Genomic DNA, 23345 nt, shown 5'->3' on the forward strand with positions numbered 1-23345 from the left:
CATTCTTACCACACATACGTTGGCGTAGTTAATGGTGTCCCAAGTTTCTCTGAGGCTCTGTTCATTGTCAGCATTCAATGTTTGCTCCATTTTTTTTTTAGATTACCGATTATTCCTTCTACCAGTTTGAATCTACTGTTGAACCCATCCAAGAATTTGTAATTTATTTATGGACTTTTCAACTCCAGAATTTTCATTCGATTCTTTTTTCATTATTTATTTTTTAATTTTTTAAAATGTTTATTGTCTACGGCCATACCACCCTGAACGTGCCCGATCTCATAAAATGTTTATTTATTTTTGAGAAAGAGACAGAGAGAGTGTGAGAGGAGGAGTGGCAGAGAGAGAGAGAGAGGGAGACACAGAATCCAAAGCAGGCTCCAGGCTCTGAGCTGTCAGTACAGAGCATGACACGGGGCTTGAACCCATGAACCGTGACATCACGACCTGAGCTGAAGTCAGATGCTTAACTGACTGAACCACCCAGGTGCCCCTGGTTCTTTTTTTATTTCATTAAAAATTTTTAAAAATAGTTTCTGCCTCTTTATTGGCATTCTCTATCTGGTGAGCCATTGTCTTCTTTAAGCATGGTTTACTTCAAGTTTTGAATATATTTTTAATGGCTGTTTTCAAGATTTTGTTTATTAAATCTGACATCTGGTCCTACTCAAAGGTAATTTCTGTTGCCTGCTTTTTTGCCTGAGTTTGTGTTCCTATCTCTGTATCTTTGCCTTTACATATTTTGTGGCTGGAAACTGAACATTTTAGGTACTATCTTGTAGCAACTCTAGATACTGAGTCCCTTCCCTGGTGTCCAGCTTGCTGTTACTGGCTTCTTTATTTATTGTGTGCCTTGGCTAGGCTATTTTTGTGAAGTCTTTTCCCTTTTTTCTTTTTGAGTTTTTAAAAATGTGTTTTTATTTTTGAGAGAGACAGAGTGCAATCAGGGGAGGGCAGACACACACACACACACACACACACACACACACACACACAATCCAAAGCAGGCTCCAGCAAAGAGCCTGATGTGGGACTCAAACCCACAAACCATCAGATCATGACCTGAGCCGAAATCAAGAGTCAGACGCTTAACCAGCTGAGCCACCCAGGCGCCCCGTGAAGTCTACTTCTTTGGTGTGAAGCAGTGGTATCCTCGGAGGGCGTGGCCTGGGCATGTGTACTGTCGCTCTGGGATGGCAGTAGTTTTGTCTTTCGTTATGTCTCCGTTAAACTTCCTGCTGCGTTTGGTATTACTCCTCCCACCCACTCATTTAGCTCCACTAATTACCTTGTGATTTCTCCATTGTTTTTCACAACGTGCTGGACATCAGTTGTTCAGTCTAATCCAATTACGTTTGGGCAGGGGTAGCTCTTAGGCTGGTCTTTAAGGTTTGGTCAAACCCTAGGAGGGCTCCTAGCAGTCTTCCCTGGGTCTCTCGAGTGAACTAGCTTGGCTGGTGAGTGAGCTTGTCAATGTCAATTAAGAGGAGCTATTTTTGTCTTTGGCCAATGGCTCACCTTGTCACTCTCCATTAAGAGGAACTACTGTTGTCTTTGACTTGCATTTCCCCACTCTCTGTGGAGCATTCTGGAGCTCTGTTTTGTCATGGACTCTTGCTCCTCGTGGGCAAACTCTCTGAGCCACACTCTGGGCACCCAGTAGGACAGTAGACTGGAATTCTCAAAGGACTGAGAGCCAGTCCAGAGGTGAGCGCAGTGAGGGTAGCCAGAGCCCCAGGCTTCTCAGTACGCCAGCCTTCAGTGGAGCCTCCATTTTGTGCTTAGGAGCTGTGTCAGAGGAGGAAAGTCTTGACGTCTTGGCCACACTTAGCAGGAGTTTAACTTCTTTAACTTGGGTTGAAGGAAATGAGGCGTGGGGGTGGCCTCTTCCTCTTGGTGAGATACTGTAAGCCTTGACTGAGAGCGAGGGAAGGGGTCCCCATCTTCTTGGCCATGCCCGCCTGGAGTAGAGAGCGCTTCCTTCAAGCTGATCTGGGGATTCTGCTGGTGACGGAGGGAATAGTTTGTGGCTCAGATGCCACACTATTCATACACAGTTTTAGACGGTTTTCTTGAATAACTGTTTCTTCTTTTGCTACCAGCCCTGAGGACAATTTCCAGATACCTTTACCTCTTAAATCGAGTTTCCACCAGCTTTGCCGGTTGCACCGGGGAGCAGGTCCATGCAGCTTCTCACACCGCCATCCTGGAAGCGGAGTTCCAGATGGTGTATCTATGACTCACTTCTTTCTTATGTTCATCTTGAATAATTAAATAGAATTGGAAACATTACAACAGAATTTAGAATTTTGCTTTTTCCTTTTAGTATCATATACGTGCTCTTTTTCTAAGTAGCATTACATTTGTTTTTAAGCTCAGGAATTAAAAAAATTTTTTTAATGCTTTTATTTATTTTAGAGAGAGAGAGAGAGACAGTGTGAGCAGGGGAGGGTCAGAGAGAGAGGGAGACAGAATCAGAAACAGGCTCCAGGCTCTGAGCTAGCTGTCAGCACAGAACCCGCTAGATCCCAGGAACCGTGAGATCATGACCTGAGCCAAAGTCAGATGCTTAACTGACTGAGCCACCCAGGCGTCCCAGGAATTTTTTTTTAAGATCATGATTTTTAATGGCTGCCTCAACATTTGGCTCTGTGCTGGGACCACAAATTCTCTGGGGGACCCCTGGACTATTATCGCCACAACATTTTTCTGTGCCTTCTGTGCTCTGCCGTCCTATGCTGTCAGGAGAGTTGTCTTTAGCACCTATCTGATCATATTTCTTTCTCCAGAGACCCTTTACTAGAGCCTTGTTTGTATAGGCAAGTCTACTGCGTGTGGAGAAGCACTGTTCAGGCTCCCCACCTGCAAGGCGTTTGTCCGAAGTGCAGGACACCATTACTGCCCTGTGCATGGCATCCAAGACCCCTCACATCCTACCCCAGCGGAGCCTCCAACCTTTTTCACCAGCTAATTTCTCATTTCCTACCAATATAGGCACTTGCTCGACACCCTGCATGTTCTTGCTTCTGTGCCATGTTATGCCACCTCTAATTCCTATCTTCCCCCATTAGAGGTTACCGCTACAGACCATTTCTTGTGGCTTCAAGCCCAAACTCCTTTTCTCTCCCCATCCAAGAGTAGCTCTTTGTGATGAGAATTTCCTAGGGAGATTCGTGCTGGTCATAATTATCACTTTAGATGACTGTAGTCCTTTAGATATTATTTTAGGCATCTGGTCATTTTCTATGCCTTCCTCCTCGTCTTTGTTAAGGAGCTGCTATGTGCCCAGCACCTCACTAAGGGTGTGCCCTGCACTGTTAAAATGAACAATGGGAGAAATGTGGCTACATTTTCTTCCCTCCGCCATCAGTGTGGATGCATTAAATATAGCATCCTTTGTTTCTCATGATTTAAGATGTGCAGACTGTTTTATTCTTCATAAAGGGCCTTAGCTGTTACAAGCAATCATTTAAATTTTCTGGAAAATAAAAATAACGTGGGGGGTGGTGTAAGCTATCGGGCAGTGAATGTCCTCTTCAAAGAAGAGCAAGAATCCTGACTGGTTTTGGGGTGGATGTGGCAACTTATTTTCATAAAGTTTGAAAACAGTTTTATTAGATAGACAAAAGGAAGGGGAAAAAAGCCTTCAGAGACACAGAATTTAACAGATATCTTTGTATTCATTAAATACGGACGGATAGGATTGTAACCCATTAGTCTGCAGCCCAAAATTGGAGTCAGGCTCTAAGCCAGTCTCAAATTTATCTGCCTTCTTCAGGATCACCTCAGAGAATATTTCGAGTGTGCTATTTGGTGTTAGTGGGGAGGGAGGGTGTATCAAGGTGCAGGAGCTAATTAAACACTCTGTGACTGCTGTGTTTAGTGAAATTGAGTTAAAATCTCCTCAGGAACTTTTTCTTCATTAACTTGACCTTCAACGACTTTTTCTCTGGCTCTGCTCAGGACATCTTAAAAGCTTGCGTCATTTTCTCCCTGCAAAATCTGTCTCTGAAGATTCTGAAGTAGTGCAGACTTTAAAGGTAGAAGGGGCTTCTGTTTGTTCTCTGGGCAAAAGGTTTTCAAGAGCTTTACTAACACCCTGATGCCTGACGACTTAGGGAAAGGTGGCTGAGCATGCTTTGAAAACGTCTGGTAATGATGCATCAGTCTGCTTGGGTTGCTTTAACAAAATACCATAGACTGGATGGCTTTAAGAACAAGCATTTATTTCTAAAACTTCTGGAGCCTGGGAAGTTTAAGATCAAGGTGCTGGCAGATTCGTTTCCTGGTGAGGACTGTCTTCCTGGCTTTCAGCCAGTTACCTTCTTGCAATGCCTTCACATAGTGGAGATAGAGAGAGGGAGAGCGAGAGAGCACATTAGATCTAAATCTAATGACCTCATGAAGACCGTACCACAGAATAGTATCACCCCGGGCTTCAGGACCCAGCATACGGGTTTGGGGTAGTACACAAACATTCAATACTTAACAGGTGAACTTCCTCATTTCCCGTTGGATTTTTAGATAAGCATAGAGTCCACTTCCCTAGCCTCTTACGTATGTGTATTTCTGCACACCGGGGAGAGGCCTAACCACCTCCCTCTGAGAATCTGCATTCAGTGGCCCAGAGAGAAAACATAGCAGGCAAGAATCCCATTTTCTCTCTTTCTCTCTTTCTCTCTCACCTTCTTCGACATATAACTTACACTCCATGCAACTAATCCATTTCAGAGGAAGAAACTCTTTGCAAGTTTTGTGGGAAGGCTATTCTAAAATAAACAAAAACGTGACCAAGGAGAAAACACGGTAATCTCTCACACATAATGGGAGTTGATTAGTGGCAGTGACATCAGTGGCTTAAAAACAGGAACACTTACGCGGTGAGCTAGTCATCCAGGTTATTTTGTGAGAAATGCTTCGACGATAGTTCTGAATGAGGGCCGGCTCTTGCTCTTTATTGGTTTAACTACAGGTCTTGGCCATTTGCACCTTTCTATTGTTTGGGTGGTTTCTTGTGTTCAGTGCATTTCGAAGTGGGGTTATTTGCAATAGAACAAAGTGGGGGATAGTTTTACTGCGGTTCGAGCATGCGGCAGAACAGAAAAGAGAGGAAGGTTGTGAATCAAAGGGAGGAGCTTGGGGAAAGGGGGCGGGGAGGCTCTGCTGAGGCAACACTAAGTTGTTAACAGGGATGCTTCCGTGTTTAATTAGGAGTTTTTGTAACATGGCATCTGACCCCACCGTCTGTGTTGCCGGGGAGTCCGTGGGGGGTGCGGGCTGTCTTCTTCCCGGCCCGCTGCGAGCTCTCCCACCTGTTGCCTGGGTGCGCAGACAGGCAGGTGCAGAGATGGCGGGCAATAAATCAGGTGCTGAGCTCAGGGCAGGAGTTGCAAATCATTCATGACTTTCACACGAGAGTTTGGACTAAGAATATCCAGGTAATGCTGCAATCAATCACAGAGTAGAAAAACTGCCTCAGTCTGCCAAGGGAAGTCAGGGAAGGCTGTCTCAGAACGTGCTGAGTGACCTTGTGGTAGGTAAACCAGCAAAAGGGCCGGTTCATGGACATCCCGGGGCGATAGGATACTCTTCAGCCTGTCTCTCCTAATGGAAGTTTTGAGTGCATCACCTAGATTTTTCTTCTTTTCTAGCAGAAACAGTTGTGATCCAATGACTTTGGAAGAGCATTTCAGATGTTATGAACATTAGATATTTGGAGTCCTGTGGGTTAGACCTTGTTAGATGCTATGATAATTTCTGATTTCTTATACACACGCCTGTGTGCCATATATGGGTTTGCTGATCCTTAGAGGTAGAGTGTCCCCCCCTCCATTTGTGGCTTGTGGCTGCCTTTGACCAAAAGAATGTGGCCTGAGTAATATTTGTGACAGCTGATCCTAGACCTTAAGAGTCACTCCTTGAAGCTTCCTGTTCCTGTTTGAAAGCTGCTGCCTTTGTCCGAGGGAGCTTGGAATGGCCTCCTGGGACTCGGGGACCCACACCCTCTTCCAGCTGGAGCCCCCTCCCCCAACTGAGCCAGATCCCACTTGAACAGCCATATAAATATTCCCAGATGAGAGGAACAGAAAGACTTTCTCGGCTGGGCCTGGCCCAAGTAGAGCTATGAGCAGATGCCAATGTCATTTTGGGCCACTCCGTTTTGGGGTACTTTCTTAGGCAGTGACAGATAATAACTAACACAATTATTCAAAATGCCAGCGCACGGGGTAAAGTCTAGTAAAAGGACTGAGGATTTGTGATCTTGAGATTTTTTTCTCTTAAAAGCTCGTTTAACTCTTTTTGACTTTTGATCAACCGTTGTAAGTGAAAGCTAGCATTTTCAACCTGAAGTGGGCTGTTCTTTTTTTTTTTTTAATTTTTACTTTGAGAGAGAAAGAGAGAACGGGGGGGGGGGGCGCATAGAGAGGGGGAATACAGGATTCAGAGCAGGCTCTGCGTGCGTGCTGACAGTGGAGAGCCGGACATGGGCTCGAACTCACAAACCGTGAGATCATGACCTGAGCCACCCTGAGACACTTAACCAATTGAGCCACCCAGGGGCCCCTACAACTTGCCGTTCTTAAGGCATTTTTATACTAACCAGTCCTGCCCTGGGGTTCCCATTACCTTGGGTGTTGAATGGTACCTCTCATTCCAGCCTGGCCTCCTCTCTTCGCAGACTGAGAGTCTTAAGGGAGCGTCATTTGTTGGTCATTGGATCTCCGGTTTTCTGCACAGCACTTCCCACCCGCGCTCAGTGATTACTGATTGACCGGTACATCTCTGTTGTGCTGGCGCCAGAGTCCACGGTCTGGGCTGGCAGGTGACTCATTATCTGACGCCAGGACCCAGATAACCGCCTGGGCCGTGGCAGATAATCAATACATGCTTGGGGACTGACTGATGCCTTTTGCGTATTTCTCTAATCTCTGTCAGGGAAAAGTGGAGAAAAGTTATATATAAAAATAAATGATTTTGCTTTTGCGGGAGCCAACGCAGTGCAGCGTGAATCTATCACCTTGGATGAATTCCTAGCTCAGACCTCTGTGTGTGGAATGGTAAAGTGACCGCAAGTGCCTGGAGCCTTCCTGGGGGAGAAAAGGAGGGGGGACACCATTTCAGAGACAGATAAATCTGAGTTACCTTTTAAAACCCCCCGTTTGTGCATACTGTTTAAAAGTGACGCGTGCGTCGCAAGTGGGCCCGTCTGACGAGAGCAAGCGCGTCCTGCTCGTTGTTAACGGGCGGTGCCTGACGGGTCATGCTGTCACTCACCAGTGTCCCGTCGGCTCTGAGCGAGAACGGGGGACTTGAAGAAGCTGACCTCCACGGTGACAACGGCACAGACTGGAGGAGCCCTGGCGGACAGGTGGGGGTGTGCCGCGGTGCTTCGCCTCTGACAGTGAGCAGATGCACGGACCAGCGCGGGCAGCAAGCCAGCAGGGCCCTCCGATTCGACACAGTTTCAGGTTTGTGCTCAACAAAATCCCTCCAGGCCTTCTTGAATTCCCGATTAGGTTTTTAAATTTCTTAAATATTTCTAAGTTTATTTATTTACTTTGAGAGAGAGAGCGCGCGCAGGGGAGGGGCAGAGGGAGAGGGAGAATCCCAGGAAGGCTCCACACTGCCAGCACAGAGCCCGATGCAGGGCTCGATCCCACAAACTACAAGATCAAGAGCAGAGCAGAGATCAAGAGGCAGACGCTTAACCGGCTGAGCCACACCCAGGCGCCCTTCCCTGTTAGGTTTCTAAAAGGGACAAAACAGTACTTTATTTTGAAGAAGGGAGGACAGTGAGTGACATGGGACATGCAGACTACCCAGAGGCCCATTAGGGGGCCATGTAATTTATGCAGTTGAACCTGTGGGGTTGATGTAAAGGTGTCTCTTAGTAAGGATCTGGAAGCAGATGTTCTCTCCAAGGGTTTGCACATGATCTGATGACCCTCTAGAAAGCCAAACCCATGTCCCTGACTCATCGGCACCAAGCCAGTGAAGAGGGTTTTGGACACAGGCCTCCTCTGAGATATAAAAACATAAGGCGATTACATGTTTGCTGGATGTCCTAATTTTGATACGTGCTGCGTGGGTAAGCATCATAATCTAAGAGTTTGGGGGAAGTACCGTTTGCTGGCCCTGCCGGCTGGGAGCAGACCAGAATTCCAAATCTCACAGGTGCCTGCTTTGGGCTGATATGAAGAATAGTCCTTCCACACTTTTTCTGGGGTTGTTCCCACCTCTTGGCTATCGTCAACAGTGTTGCTATTAACATCCACATGAACGTTTTTATTTACACACCTGTTTTTAGTCGTTGGGGTATACGCCTTAGGAATAGAACCACAGTATTCTACGCTCGGATTTTTGAGGCCCCGCCAAACAGTCTTCCGCACCGGCTGAACCATTTTCTGTTCCCTGCCAGCAATGGGTGACAGTTCTGATTTCTTGACATCCCTGCCAACCGTTGTCCCTCTCCATGGTTTTGATTATAGCTCTCCTAGCGGGCGTGAAGTGGTTTCTCATTGTGGTCTGACTTGTACTCTAACGAATAATGATGCGGAGCGTCTTTCCCTGTGCTTCCTGGCCATTAGGGTGTCTTCTCCGGAACAGAATCCGTTCAAGTACTTCGCTCATCTTGTGATCGCTTTCCTTCTGTCACTGGGGGGTACCGAGCGTGAGATTTCCTGCTCTTGTCCTTTATGAGTGACACTGTACAGCGTGTGCTCCCCTGTCACCGGTCCTTTCCACACGCTACTATTCGTGGATTCAGCCATGTCATTACATGTTGCAGTAGAACATTTATGCTGACTGCTCTATTGTTTTCCACTTTATAGTCACAACTTATTTGCCTTTATGCGTTTTGATGGGCATTTCAGTTTCCAGTTTTTGCCTATTCCAAATCATACTCAGTAAACATTCTAATACGTCTCTTGGTGGGCATCTCTATTTGTCTCTGTCAGTGCTGGTGGCTATCAGAGGATTGACTGATAGCCGTTTATACCACGGGCAATTAGTCTCAATGATCTGGAGCCTTGGACACAGCTGTGAGCCATGAGTTATTATTTCTAGCGTAGAATTTCCTTAAAGGAGAGACTCCTAACACTTCTTCGCAAGCAACCCCCTGTCTTTCCGTCTGAGAGTGTGTTGATGTGCAGCTGTCTGCACCTCCGAGGTATCCGATGTCTAAGACCAGAAACAATGTCTTGTCTTCATTAGTTCCTCTGTTGCAAACAGGATTTTACCTTCTCTGGAGTTAATAGATGTAGCACAGACTTATGTAGTACAGATAATTATGGAATACTGATAAAATAAAAGATCTCCCTCAATAACTATCTTAAGACTTGCTAAGACATGGTGTTTTCTTTCCTTTGTGCTTGTCCCTAGAGCTGTTGACTCTGTACTTTCTTAGCTTACTGTATGGAGTGCTCTTATCCATAGCCAATCAGCACCTTCAAGTCTGGCTTCACATGGAGGTCCAGAGTATAGACGCCGTGGGCATCTTTCTGTCAGCGCCAGACTTTTATTCCCATACCTCTTTAGCACTTTAAAACTGCTTTAGATGGGGGCGCCTGGGTGGCTCAATTGGTTGAGCATCTGATTTCTGCTCAGGTCATGATCTCACAGTTCGTGAATTTCAGCCCAGCATTGGGCTCACTGCTGTCAGTGCAGAACCTGCTTGGGATTCTCTCACTCTCTCTGCTCCTCCCCTGCTTGTGTGCTCTCTCTCAAAAATAAATAAACACAAAAAATGCTTTAGATGACTTTATTAATTATTTCATATTAGTTATCTTTCAACTCTACAGTAGATAAAGCTAACTAATCTATTTGCCTTCACTTCCTTCAGTGAAACTAAGAACATTAGCATGATTTTCTTTTCTTATTCAATTGGAAGATAAAAGACACTTCTGGACTTATAGTTTGGAAAGACGGGGTGTATGATGTATGTGGCTTTATCATTATTTTTTTGTCTTGTGTGCCATTAAAGAAGAGACTGAGTAAGGTTTCTTCAGAGGAAAAACATCCAAATATCAATGTACTTTTTCTAGGAAAACCTTTCTTTAATTAAAAATTTTTTAAAATGTTTATTTATTTTTGAGAGAGAGAGAGACAGAGCACATGCAGGGGAGGGGCAGAGAGGGAGACATAGAACTTGAGGCAGGCTCCAGGCTCTGAGCTGTCAGCCCAGAGCCCACTGCGGGGCTGGAACTCATGAACCGTGAGATAATGACGTGAACCAAAGTCGGACCCTTTTACTGATTAAGCCGCCCAGGTACCCCCCCTTTTTTTTAAAGTTTCTTTATTTTGAGATCGAGAGAGAGAGAGAGAGAGAGAGAGAGAGAGAGAGAGAGAGAGAGAGATAGGGAGGAGGGAGAGAATCTTAAGCAGGATCTACACTGGCTGTGTGGAGCCTGGTGGGAAGATGGGACCCTAACTCGTGCCTGGTGAGATCATTCCCTTGACCTGAGCTGAAACCAAGAACCAAGAGTCAGAGGCTGACTGACTGAGCCACCAGGCACCCCTAGGAAAACTTCTCTTAAAATTCTCACTTGGTCTTATGAGTTTGTTATTTTTTGGAAGTTCTTTTCCTATGACTTTAAAAACATTTCTTAACCAATTTTGACCATACAATACAAATGAGATATTTGCTTAGTCCATTTATAAACTCTTTCCTGTCCTGGCTTGTACTGTGTTATAGGTCCTGTAGTAGATTTACTTGTTAAACACATTTGCCGCCTGCTTTTAGAGGCGGCTTGGCATAGTGAAAGATCGGGGTATTTTAGAGTTGAACAGACCTGGGTCTCCTCTGGATCAGAGTGTCCACCATCAACTTACTTAATTTCCCTACGTCTCAGCCTCTGCATATTTAAAATGGAAATAATAACATTTGTCTTGGAGGGTTGGTATGAGTTAAACACTGTTCACAAAAGCAGTGCAAAAAGCCTGCCACACAGTAATCAAGAAAGAATTGCCTTTCCTTGCAGAAGTATGTGACGCACACAGGAAAGAAACAAGGGGCCTCATAAGAAGAAACACTAGGGGCGCCTGGGTGGCTCAGTCGGAAGAGCCTGCGACTCTCGATCTCAGGGTGGTGGGTTCGAGCCCCATGTTGGGTGTTGAGATTATTAAAAAAGTAAAATACATATAAAACAAAGACACACAAAACACTTAGGGCTTTGAATGAAAGCTCCACAGAGGAAAGGAGGAAACATTTCTGGAAGTCAGGGCTTGGCTTTAGTCAGGATTAATGTGAACATGGGTGGGTGACCAGTGCCATGCACACAGGGTGGGTGGTCCTCTGGTTTCCCGTGGGAGCAGGTGCTCTGGGGGGCAGACGTCCTGTGGGTGTAGGTTAGCAGAATGGAACTTAGAAGGGAAAACTTCTTTATAATGTTTCTACAAAAACGGGCACTTCCCTCTGTAATGTGCCCTTGGTAGCTGGGCTCTCCCACCCTTGGAGGATGAGGGCAGGCACGAGGAATAGCAGTTCCTCAGGAGACAGAAGGCTCCCACTCTTTTTCCTTTTCATCTCACTTGCGTAGAGAATCTGTCTCTCTCCGGGGCACAGATTATAAAAAGACCTCCCAAAGTCAACCAGGCCAGAGCTGCTCTAAGTTTTGGAACAAAGAGAAATGCTTGGCAACATGGCGGCCACCGGCAGAGTCTCTCCTGGGAGCCCTGAGACCCACCAGTGACCCAGGACACTCAGTGCGGTTCCTGAGGCTCTGGTCCAGGGACCAAGGGCCAGGGTGGGCCTGCTCCCTGCTGAGCCATAGCCGGAGGCTTTACCAGGTGGGTGCCTCACAAGGTCATTTTCATTTGTACAAAGGAGGAGATCTCTGGAATAATTTCCAAAGCCATGACTCCCCTGACAAAGGAAAGCAGGCTCCTTTTACTAGGGCTTGGGATGAGTATTCAGAAGGAGACTTTAACATTATAATGAGGTTGAGGTGACTGTCCGTGTGTCACCTCACAGTCTGTGGGATGGAGCCCCAAGTGTGGCTCTGCACGGACAGGGGAGAGCCTGCTTGAGATTCTGTCTCTCTCTCCCGCTCTCTGCCCCTCCCCCACTCTCTCTCTGTCTGTCTCAAATAAATAAACTTTAAAAAAAAGGATAATAAACCCTGGTTTATTATTTTGTCATTTGTCTATTAAAATCACCCAGGGAGATTAAAACAAAAGGCTGTGACTCTTGCAGTGGATGTCGGACAAAACTGGTTGTAGGGGTGCTGGGGGCGGGTTTACTGGGAACTCCACGCAACCCCCTCAAGGTGACTTCTTTTTCATGTCTGAGGATCCCACTGTGCTCTCTTCTTTCTGTCCCTATAAGTAATTCTCCCCTGAAATGGGGAGGGCATTTCACCTATGTTTCTGGCCACACATTGGGTGACGTGGACACGTTATTAGAGTGGACTTGGGTGTCCTTCCCTAGGGAGTGGCCCTCGGTTATTTGACCACTGGAAAAGATGATGTGTATCCTCACTTCCTTAGGATAGCGTTTCATGTGGTCCACGTGATCCCAGGGTCTTGGGTCCCTGGAAGTCATTCCCTCCAAATTCTCCAATGGTGGGATCATAATTTACTTTGCTCTCTTCCTAGTAAAAGGTTTTTTGATATGACAGAGAGCTAAGTACTATTGTTGGTCCACTGGCCTCCTGCAGCAAATCATACAAATGTGGTCATATTATTATTTGCTGTTTTTGTTTTATACACTTCACAGTTGCTGATTTGGGGCCTATTATACATCAGGCACAGTTCCTGGCACCAGGCATGCAGCTGTGAACAAAATGGCCCATGCTACCGGCCCTCATGAAGCGCTAGGATAGGTAAGGCTCTTACTTTATAGAAGAATAAATACAACTATAGAGAGTTTATATAATTTACACCCTCACTACCGTTAGGTGGTCAGCAACATTTGGATTTAAACCCTAATCTTCCCTTAAAGCTAAGATTCCATTGATTTTTCCTGACATGTGTAAATGATCCAATGGATGGCCACAAATAACTACCTTCTGTGGGAGAAAAGTAATATAAATATCATTTGCATTAAAAAAAAGGAAGGGGGCGCCTGGGTGGCCCAGTTGGCTGGGCTTCCTACTTCAGGTCATGATCCTGCGGTTCATGCATTCGAGCCCCATGTCAGGCTCTCTGCTGTCAGTGCAGAGCCTGCTTTGGATCCTCTGTCACCCCCTCTCTCTGCGCATCCCCCACGTGTGATCTCTCACTGTCTCAAAGACAAATACACAGTAAAAGAAAAGAAGATCAGATTCTTACTAAAATGTTAGATTTATTCCTGAGTTTGATCTTAGCCTAAGCAAATGGAAACACGGGCACTGATGATCTCATCTTTCACTACAGTAAGAATATACTGGAAAAATGGAAGCACACCTGTTTCAGAGGATCCGCCAAATAATGGAAGTGGTGGGGACAGGCAAGCATGTGTCAGCCAGGCATAGGAGAATCTCGGTGCCCGTCAGAAGTGAGTTGTGAGCCTCACGGGAGGAGGTTTCCTGGAAAGACCCTGCAGAGGAATTCAAAATACAGTCATATCTGTCTAGTGTGGTAGAATTTTCTAAAGGCCAAAAAATAAAATAAAATGAAATTAATGGGAGAAAAGTTATTTTTTTCCTGGGAATTTGGTAGAAATGAGAACGTTTTTCTCTGGACCTAGGCTGTCAGGACAGCAGTTGACGTAGGTCACTAGTGGCTTAGCAGGGGCACAGTGCTGCGAACACCCATCCTCTCCGCCCTTCACAGACCTCTGCTTTTCTAGAATAGAGATGGACCCATATTAACTGTTAATTAGGCCCTGGTTTTTCCTGTCTCTGTAATTAATGTCCTGTCTCCTTGCGAGGCGCTTTGATACAGCACTTCGTGTCCGCATCTATGGGCCTGGAACGGCATGGGAAGGCTTTCTAAGGGGGGAAAAGTTCTAACAACCACAAGCTTAAAATATTAAAAGGGATAAGTTTTTTTTTTTTTTTTTTAATGATTCCTGCTTTGGTCAGTAAGTGGTTTTTGTCTTAGAGGGGAGGGGGCTACAGTTTCCAAGGTGAAAACAGAAAAACAGTTCACTAGAAAACCAGAGGGATAAAAAGATTGTACATTTTCCTTGAGCAGCTGCCACAAATCAATCCTACCTCAATAACGCTTTCAAAACATTCCTAGTTTGAAAATGAAGTCTAAACCATGTCTAAGTTTCATAGCTACAATCTGAAAAAAACTACTAAAGAGGGCAAAGTTGTAATTTTTAAAACGTTTCATTTTCCATCATAAAATCTCATCTCTGTCTGACGGTAAATACTTCTAGTCTATTCCGGATTTCTTAACTTATTGGTGAAACTTCCATCCATGCAAAGTTCTGTAAGTTCTTTGTATAACTGCTGTCGTGTGAGGGGCTCATGGGCGTCAGGGCCTGGGGAGCTGGTAAGAGGTGGGATGGAGGCCCCTGTCCACACCTGCTGGCCTCTGCTATTGATTTCACGCCTCGCCATTGTGATGCCATTTCCCCACATTGTCCCTTGGAACACAATGACCAGCTTACCTCGCACAGGTCAGTCTGGGCGCTCACTCACTTCCTTCTGAGTCTCCCGGAAGTGACATCCACTTCAGGATATTGCTTGTCTTACAATTCACCACTTTTTGTAACGCCAAGAGTGTTGCATTCCTGGGCCCGGCCTGCCCTCTCCCTTCCCCGATAGCACTTCCACAGTTCATATTTCATTTGAGGGCTAAGCCTGAGTGGAGGAGGACACGTGCATTGACACAGAGCTCATTACTCTCCCAGCATCCACATGACAGACGCCCCGGGCCATTTTCTTGATCTGTGGGAACCTCTATCAAATGCCCCGAGCAGCTGCCACACGGGGTAGAGGCTGAGGTGACTCTGGAGGAGACACTGGGGCTTCGGACGTGCTCAGCACATGGCCGCTCCCTTTTTCCTTCTCATACAGCTGTCTGTCAGGAGGATAGGAGCCAACGCTTAGATGGAATTTCGGGGTTAGGATGATCCTGATGTCTTCCTTCATAAGCTGTATCTCATGGTCTTTCTGGGGCAAGATTCTGAAATGCTTCAAGTTATTAAAAACACACTGCTAGAAAAATGCAGAAACATTAATATGACAACAGTGCTACTCAGTTTCATTCTGCTGTACCCGACAAAGGTTTTTCTTCCCTCCCCTCCCCTCCCCTCCCCTCCCCTCCCCTCCCTTCCTTTCCCTTCCATTCTTTCCCCTTCCCTCTCCTTCTCCTCTCCTCTCCTCTCCTCTCCTCTCCAGGGCATGGTTTGCCCCAGGTTCTCAGTGACAACTCCATGGCAGCCATAACTAAACACTATCCCAGTGAGGCCAGAGACGATTTCATTTGCACAGAGTACTTTCAAAGAATGAAATGGTTCATAAACATTCTTTGTGAAGAAAGATTTGCTTAAACTAATGTATTGGAGGCAAAACTTTGTCAGCTTGAATAAGCTATAATTTTGGTTGCTGGTGCTGGTCCTTCTCCAACCAGCCTGGTTTAGCCTTTGGAAGGGCTCAACGAAGAAATGGCTGAATGAAGTGTGGAAGTGGGGAAACTGATCGAAATCCAGTCTGGCTCTGGGCGGGACCGTGTCCGCTCCAGGACGGTGAGTCAGGGCGGGGAGCTGCTAGAAGGACGGTGCACCTGCTAAAGGGAGAGGAACCCATCTTCCCTTTATCACATCTTAAAGGATGACTATAATCTTGTGACTCTATGGAAACTGCTTCCAATCTGTGTTATTTATTTGATGGATTGATCCCGTGTTGACATCTCATTTATAAGACAATGAAAGTCATCTTAGAATCAAGTCTTTCACTTGGGGAGTTTCTCCATGCAGAGAGGGCTCTTGCTTAATGGAAAGCAGAGGAGTAAGGCACGGGATAGCTAATCCGCTTCGTGTAACGGCCCCTGGGCCGGCCGGGTCAGGAAGGGGAGCCCCTTAAGGATGGGACGCCCTTTGTGGAGACTTCCACGCAGTGCCGGGCAAAGCCTCCTCCTTTTTTGTCTGAGCACAGGGCTTGCTTTAAGCACCCCACCTGTGGACGATGACCAATTTTACTGTCCTTTAAATAAAATAATGGCAGGGGAGACCCTGCACTTTCCAGAAGGGGACGCCCACTGGAGGAGATGGCTGCTGTCTCCATTCCCTAACTCTGCTCCATAACTAGATACACCCCGTGCAGGGAAGATGTTTTTGGGTTGCTTTAAAGTCTCAGGAGATGTGGGTGTGGAGAATCCTTGTGCACCACTGATTGGAATGTAAGGTGGTACAGCCACTATGGAAAGCAGTATAGAGGTTCCTTGAAAATTTAAAAAATAGAATTACTGTATGATCCAGCAAGAGAAGGAAACAAAAATCCAGGAAACCGAAGCAACATAATTTGATAGTGATTGGAAAATGCTCATATTTCCCAACACTCACACTGTTAATGTTTTGAGCTGTTTCTTTGATGTCCCAAATGTTTGTTGTTGTAAGACATCAGCCCTAAAAAATAAAAAAAGCCGTGTTCATCAACACTTCTTTCGATCTGAGCGCCGACTACTAATCCCGAACTGTGGGAAGGAAAGGTGTCTGAAGAGCGCTACAGTCTGTCTGAAATCGGGGCAACCCCATCTCTGCCTGGATGAGTGGCAGGTGGAAACGGGAGCCCTGTGACCCCCACCAAGCAGATGGCTTTGCCTAGGACAGTCCTCAGGGGAGACCACCAGAGGGCTAACAAAGGCGAAGGCATTGTTTCCGTTCCCACCCCAGGATATAGGAACCTTATAGAAATGATATATACGAACAACTAAGAATATGAATTGTCCCTAGAATTTGTGGGGCAGTTACCAAACTCTATGTTCCCTTTAGTAAAGCTGATTTGCATGCAGGATTGCTGAGAATACAAAAAGATCACGTAAAGTGGAGTGCACCCGTGACTTCGATGTCTGGGAAATCAGTGGAACAGAGCATTAACAAAGAGGCTGTGGGATTGATGAGTCTTCTGGGTGCAAAATGGTGGTCCTCAGCCAGTCCAGGGATGCTGGACGGCATCTGGAGGGGACGGGGCAGGACAGGTAGGAACCTTTTCTTCCCCTGCATTGCCAGGATTTATTCCTCTCTTCCCCCCTCCCCCCACTGCACATCTGCCACCTCTCTCTCTGCTCTGCTTTAATTCCGTCTCCAAAACTAATGGCCCCCAAGCTGAGTTTTCACCTGTATTTAATTCTGGATTTGAGCAGATTGTTATTTCAACTCAAGCTGATAACCAATGACTTGTCAATCTACATAGCAACGAATGGTTATAGGAGGGTATCATCTGTTTCAGTTAACAAAGAGGAAGGAACTTTGCTTTTTAAAATTATTATAGAGCATTGTGGTATTTGAAACAAAAAGAATATATGTTTGTTTTTACAGTTTTTTAGCCATGATGCATGGGTAGGATGTAAGAATCTTTGAATGAAAAATAAAATTAGCTGTGTCTTTTTAAAAAATATTTTTAAATGTTTTATTCATTTTTTTTTGAGAGAGAGATAGTGAAAATTGGGGAGGGGCAGAGAGAGAGGGAAATACAGAATCTGAAGAAGGCTCTAGGCTCTGAGCTGTCAGCACAGAGCCTGATGCAGGGGTTCAAACTTTTGAACCGTGAGATCATGACCTCAGCCAAAGTCAGATGCTATCTGACTGAGCTATCCAGGTGCCTATGTCTTTTTCTTAAATGCTTATTTATTTGAGAGAGAGAAAAAGAGAGAGAATGAGCACGGGTACAAGTGGGGGAGGGGCAGAGAGAGAGCCAGGTACAGAGGATCACAAGTGGGCTCTGCACTGATGGCAGAGAGCCTGAAGTTGGGCTTGAACTCATGGCATGAGGTCATGACCTGATGTTCAACTGACTGAGCCAACCGGGAGCCCCAAAATTAGCTGTATCTTTTAACCGTTCGGCATTCTACTCTAAGTTCTGTGGATAAATACAAAATGACACAAGACCGTGCACATTTGTCCAAGCCCAAGGACGTCCCTCTTAAGGAGTCTAATATCGTGCATTTCCTGGCTGTGCCTCAGTTCTCATGGTGAAGGGTGTCTGGCACACAAGTGACTAGGGGTTGCTGATTAATAGACGAATTAGCCTTTTCTCCTGATCCTGCTTGCCCAGCGGCGGCACGGGAGGCCCAGCCCAGTGCCCTCTCCTCTCCTCTCCATGCTGCCTAGGTTTCCTCTGTGGAGTAGAGGAGAATCATGGCAAGCAAGTGATGGTCTTTTCATAAGTCAAGACGAAACTCTGAGGCAGCCCACTTCCTCACACAGAGCCCTCTCCCCTAAAAATGCCCTCCCTCCTCCCAGTGCCCTGAGCTCGCTTCTAACCACAGTCTCTGCTCGTTTCCACACATGAATCAAAGCACAGTAGTTTGTTTCAATATCATTACAGTGAAGGCATAGAATATTCTTTATCTCTCCCTGCACCTGGAATGACATTAACAAGACTAGAATACTAGAATTTATGGAGCCAATTTTATTCCTACTAATAGCCTAGCAATTCCAGTCAGCCTGTAAAATGCTGGTTACTTTCAGCATTAAACTTATGTTACTTTCAAGTCGGGGCTGGAACATCACATGATGGGAGGAGAGAGAAAATTAGGGCAGAGACGAAATAGGAAAAGAGGCTGGATGAAATGGAGCAGCTTTGCAAATGAGGATGTCTGAGCTGTCCATTATAGGGTACATTTGTACTCATGGTTTAAAATAATCACAATATTTTCAAGGACATTTCTTTTGCTAAAGGTTGGTTCTCTTGCCCAAATAAGCATGGTACACATTTTACTTGGTTTTAAGGCAGCATTTATTAAGATACTTTCATATTTTCTAAGCCCCAGCAATTTTTAAGATTATTTTTGGACATCTATACACACACGCCATATAGTATGACTGGGTATGTGTGTGCAGCATGTGTTTGTATGAGTGTAAGTGTGTGTGTTTGTGCCTCAGTGTCTGTATGCATGCCTGAATGTATAGGTTGGTGTGTATACGTGTACATGTGTACATATGTGTAAATGGGGGCTTATGTGTGTAAGTGGGTATGTCTGTGGGTATACGTGTGTGTATGTGTTTAGGCATGCACATGTGTATGTTTCTGTTTTGTGTTTACATGTGTGTTTACATGTGTATTTATGCATATGCAAATGCATATGTGTAAGTGGGTGTGTTGGTGCATATGTGTGTTTCTGTCTGTAACTGTTTTTTTATTTTTTAAAATGTTTTTATTCATTTTTGAGAGAGAGAGAGAGCATGAGCAGGGGAGGGGCAGAGAGAGAGAGCATGAGCAGGGGAGGGGCAGAGAGAGAGAGAGATAGGGGCAGAGGATCCAAGTGGGCTCTGCGTGAACAGTAGCAAGCCTGATGCTGGGCTCAAAGTCACAAACCACTAGATCATGGCCTGAGATGAAGTTGGACGCTCAACCAACTGAGCCAGGTGGCGCCCCGTGTGTGTCTGTAACTCTTTGTTTTAAGCACATACACCCAAATGTGACAAGAGTGACTAATGTGACAGCTATCATGGTAGCAAAGTTTTCACGTCCATGTTTTCAGAACACTATAACCTCAACATCCTGCACCATTCTCATCAGCAGAAATAAAGTTGCAAAACAAATGCACTTGTTTGTACATTTAACTAACAACATTCTGTTTCTCCACAGCCCCTGTTGAACTGAATGTCTTTTTTTATTTCTTGTTCTTACATTAGTTAAGTGGCTTCAGAAAAGTACATTTTCATTCTAAAAACCACACTGATTTGAAACAGCATTATGAGTTCAGGTTGGGAAAATAAAATATCTTCATACTTACAAGCTTTATTGATATGCTGAATTCATGTTTTCATTTACTTCTTTTGTTGTTGCATTACTGGAGTCTTTATGTTAAGTGATACAATTACTAAAGAGTAGAGTCTTTTGAGATCGTTAAAGAGTTTTTATGCCTTGGCTGCTGAAACCAGAATGAGGGGAAAGTACCCTGGACATGGGTTGTGAGCTAAGAGAATGTCTTCAGTGAGACTATGATGTTTGCTGACCAGCACTGAGGAATGAATTCTATTTCTAGCTTCACAACTAGTTATTCTGAATGGGGGAAACATTCAGACTCATATTTATAAACCCAGAATGAATTAGTTGCATCTTAATTTTTCTATAATTAATGGATTCTAAAATATACATTGTGCAATGGAAAACAGTATGAAGTGAGGAGCAGTACATAGATTTGTGAGCCCCATGTATGATAGGGGAGGTCTTTTCTTTCAGATTCTGACTCAAGATGGCCCTTGATAGAAGGTTTAAGAAAACTTTAGCAAATACCACTGGATTTATGTATGTTCTAGTCTTTGCAAGAACTAGTTTATAACAGTGTTAAAACTGTATGTGTTTTCTCCTTCATTTATTTCTGCTCTTATTTTTATTAATTTGTCCTTCTTCCTTCTTTTGGTTTATTCGTTCTCTTTCATGCTTATACAGATGGATCAATGTAATCTACTAAGTTAACAGTCCAAGAAAGAAAAACTAGATGATCATATCAACTGATGCAGAACAGCCATTTGACAACAATCAACACCCAAATCTGTCAAAAAACTAGGAATACAAGGTACCGTCTTCTACCTGATAAAGGGCCTCTACAGGAGTGCTTGGGTGTCTCAGTTGGTTAAGCTTCTGACTCTTGGTTTTGACTTAAGTCATGATCTTAAGGGTTCATGGGTTCGAGCCCCATGTTGGGCTCTGCACTGCCAGCCTGCCTGGAATTCTCTCTCTCCCTCCTTCTCTCTCTGCCCCTCCTCTGCTCACTGGCTCTCTCTTTCTCTCTCTCAAAATAAATAAACTTAAAAAAAAAGAGCATCTACAAAAAACCCACAGATAACATCATTCTTAAGGGTGAAAGACTGAGTATTTTCCCCATCAGATCAGGAACAAGGTGATGTTTGTTCTTACTACTCTGTGGGGAAAATCTAAGTGAGACTGTAATCACACTATTGTGTAATTCAGTGCAAAATTAGATCTTATGTTAAATTTTCAGCAATGTCAGTCCTGTGGCTATGAGAAATTGGAGATTTTTTTTCTGGATGACATGGAGGCCCTCTGGTTCTTGGGCCATCATCTGAGCTAATTAAAAGGACTTGCGCTTGTTCTTTTCTCTCTGCAAAAACTTAATTACACTAAAAATAATTCACCCCACACTGCAGTCATCCATGCTGCTCTAATGGTCAAGGGCAGCAGCCACTTGGGATCCCAGAGTGTGTGTGTCAGTTGGTATTTTTCACAGTTCAGCACAGATGGTCAGTGTGGTTTGATTAAATTTTATGTCCCGCACGCCATGGATTTCTAGCATCTCACATTCCATGAAGCAGGAGACCAGCCCACGCTGAGCCCAAAGGCATGAGAAAACGAACTTCCAGATTCTGTCCTATGAGCCCGTCTTCTGGAACTGCTCTTGCTATCAAGTCGGATCCCATTCAGGAGACCAGCTGGGAAACAAAAAGAAGTATTAGCTGTTAGAGGAAAGTAACTTGGGAAGGGGAAGGAGAACTCTAAAGCGTACCTTAGGGCTTCAGCGAGAGGACCCAAGGGAGGACAGACTTGGAAGGGGAATCTGGGCTTTGTTGGATAAGGCGGGGCTCCAGAGAAGTTTGCTGATCACCACTGGGCGACCCATAACCCCTGAGGAAGCAGCAATCATTCCGGGGCTCGGAGCTGCAGCCTGTGGGCAGACGTATGGAGGTGGGGGCACTGCGACAGGCACTTTGGGAGTTGGGCTGGTGAAGGAGCACACAGGTAGGAGGGAAAGCCCTTCTTGCAGTGTCTCTGCAGAGCACTCTCGACCACCCAGTCTTCACACCATTCCTGGCCGGCAAGGGAAACATTAGACGTCCAGCTCTGCAGTCATGGATCAGGCAAAACATATACATCTGGTGTGGAGAATCATTAAATTGATAACTGGCCCAGACTTCCGTTACCTTAACCAATTTACACACAAACCATGTATGTATATGTATCTATCATGTTTAAAGGAAAGATTAAACTTTATCATCTTGTCCCACAAAAATCCCATGATGGGTTTTGCTGAGGTGTGTCCTCCAATCATAGTAAGGACCACAAGGGCCAATTTAAAGAAGACAACGTCGACTCTGCTCAGGGAAATGTCTGTGGGCTTGCTCCTAGCGGTACAGGCCACGTGAGTGGCCCAGGCACTCCCTTCTGAGAACATCACTCTGGACAGCCTGGGACCAACACAGCGCAGGTGTAAACAGTGCTCCTGCCCATAAGAATGTCTGTTCGTACAATTGGAACTTGACCGTGGTGACCTCACGTGTACAGCTTCCCTGACCGTTACCCACTCAGTGCCTACCACTTACCAAACACAAATAATTTCACAACTTTCCCAAATGACCATCCCCCACGGGGGACCACTACCCTAAGTACCCCCCCCCAACCCTCTTTGTATTCTGCCCCCACTTTCTTTCAGGTTCCTTTTAGCACTGACTGTGGGTGTTCTTGCCTATGACATTTGCACTCAGAAAGAAACTTGCAGAAGAGAGGATGCCTGTCCATTGCAACAAATTATGCTTCTCTCTCAGGGAAAACACATGCGGATGGTGGAATGTCACACTGGAACCCTACTTTCTCTGCAGGTCATCTCTGAATCAGGGCCACCCTGCTGTCCTTACCATTACTCTGTGGTGACTGCTGTTTCCCTTTAAAGATGCTGTTGAAATTTGTATAAATGTTATTTTGCCTACATGTTGTGATTTTTTTTCTTGGTTTTGGAGTCATATGAACTGATTTGAACTATGGATATATCACTTGGTGGATACCTAACTTTGTTATTATACATCTGTTAGCCTGGGTTTCACCATCCATAAAATATGATAGTATTGGGATGTCTGGGTGACTCAGTCAGTGGAGTGTCCAACTTTGGCTCAGGTCATGATCTCCCGGTTCATGAGCTTGGGCCCCACGTTGGGCTCTGTGCTGACAGCTCAGAGCCTGGAGCCTGCTTCGGATTCTGTGTCTCCCTCTCTTTCTGCCCCTCCCCTGCTCACTCTCTGTCTCTTTCTCTCTCTCAAAAAAAATAAACATCAAAAAAATTTAAAAACATAAAATAAAATAAAATAAAATAAAGATACTATTTCCAACATATTAGGATTACAACATGAAGTACATAAGAAATTACATGAACAGACACTTCTCCAAAGAGGACATCCAGATGGCCTACAGGCACATAAAACGATGCTCAACATCACTCAGCATCAGGGAAACACAAATCAAAACCACACTGAGATACCACCTCACACCAGTCAGAGTCGCTAAAATGAACAAAGC

General features: G+C 45.2%; 1 protein-coding gene across 6 annotated transcripts in view; it reads right to left on the reverse strand.

The window, feature by feature from the left end:
* Positions 1-4205: 4205 nt before the first annotated feature.
* Positions 4206-23345, reverse strand: part of LOC115276986 (spermatogenesis-associated protein 31E1-like) — a 36425-nt gene continuing 17285 nt past the window's right edge. The window contains exons 4-11 of one of the 6 annotated variants that reach the window (XM_029921091.1): positions 21565-21931; positions 21360-21490; positions 16436-16498; positions 14540-15086; positions 13384-13516; positions 7019-7088; positions 6628-6929; positions 4206-4335 (exon numbers count right to left, since the gene is read on the reverse strand). The gene's annotated coding sequence lies outside the window, so the exon portion shown is untranslated. The remainder of the gene's footprint in view (positions 4336-6627; positions 6930-7018; positions 7089-13383; positions 13517-14539; positions 15087-16435; positions 16499-21359; positions 21491-21564; positions 21932-23345) is intronic. The other 5 variants (XM_029921093.1, XM_029921090.1, XM_029921092.1 and 2 more) reach the window with 5 other exon arrangements.

The sequence above is a fragment of the Suricata suricatta genome, chromosome 13 (genome assembly GCF_006229205.1).
Source record: "Suricata suricatta isolate VVHF042 chromosome 13, meerkat_22Aug2017_6uvM2_HiC, whole genome shotgun sequence".
In the NCBI taxonomy this organism is placed as follows: domain Eukaryota; kingdom Metazoa; phylum Chordata; class Mammalia; order Carnivora; family Herpestidae; genus Suricata; species Suricata suricatta.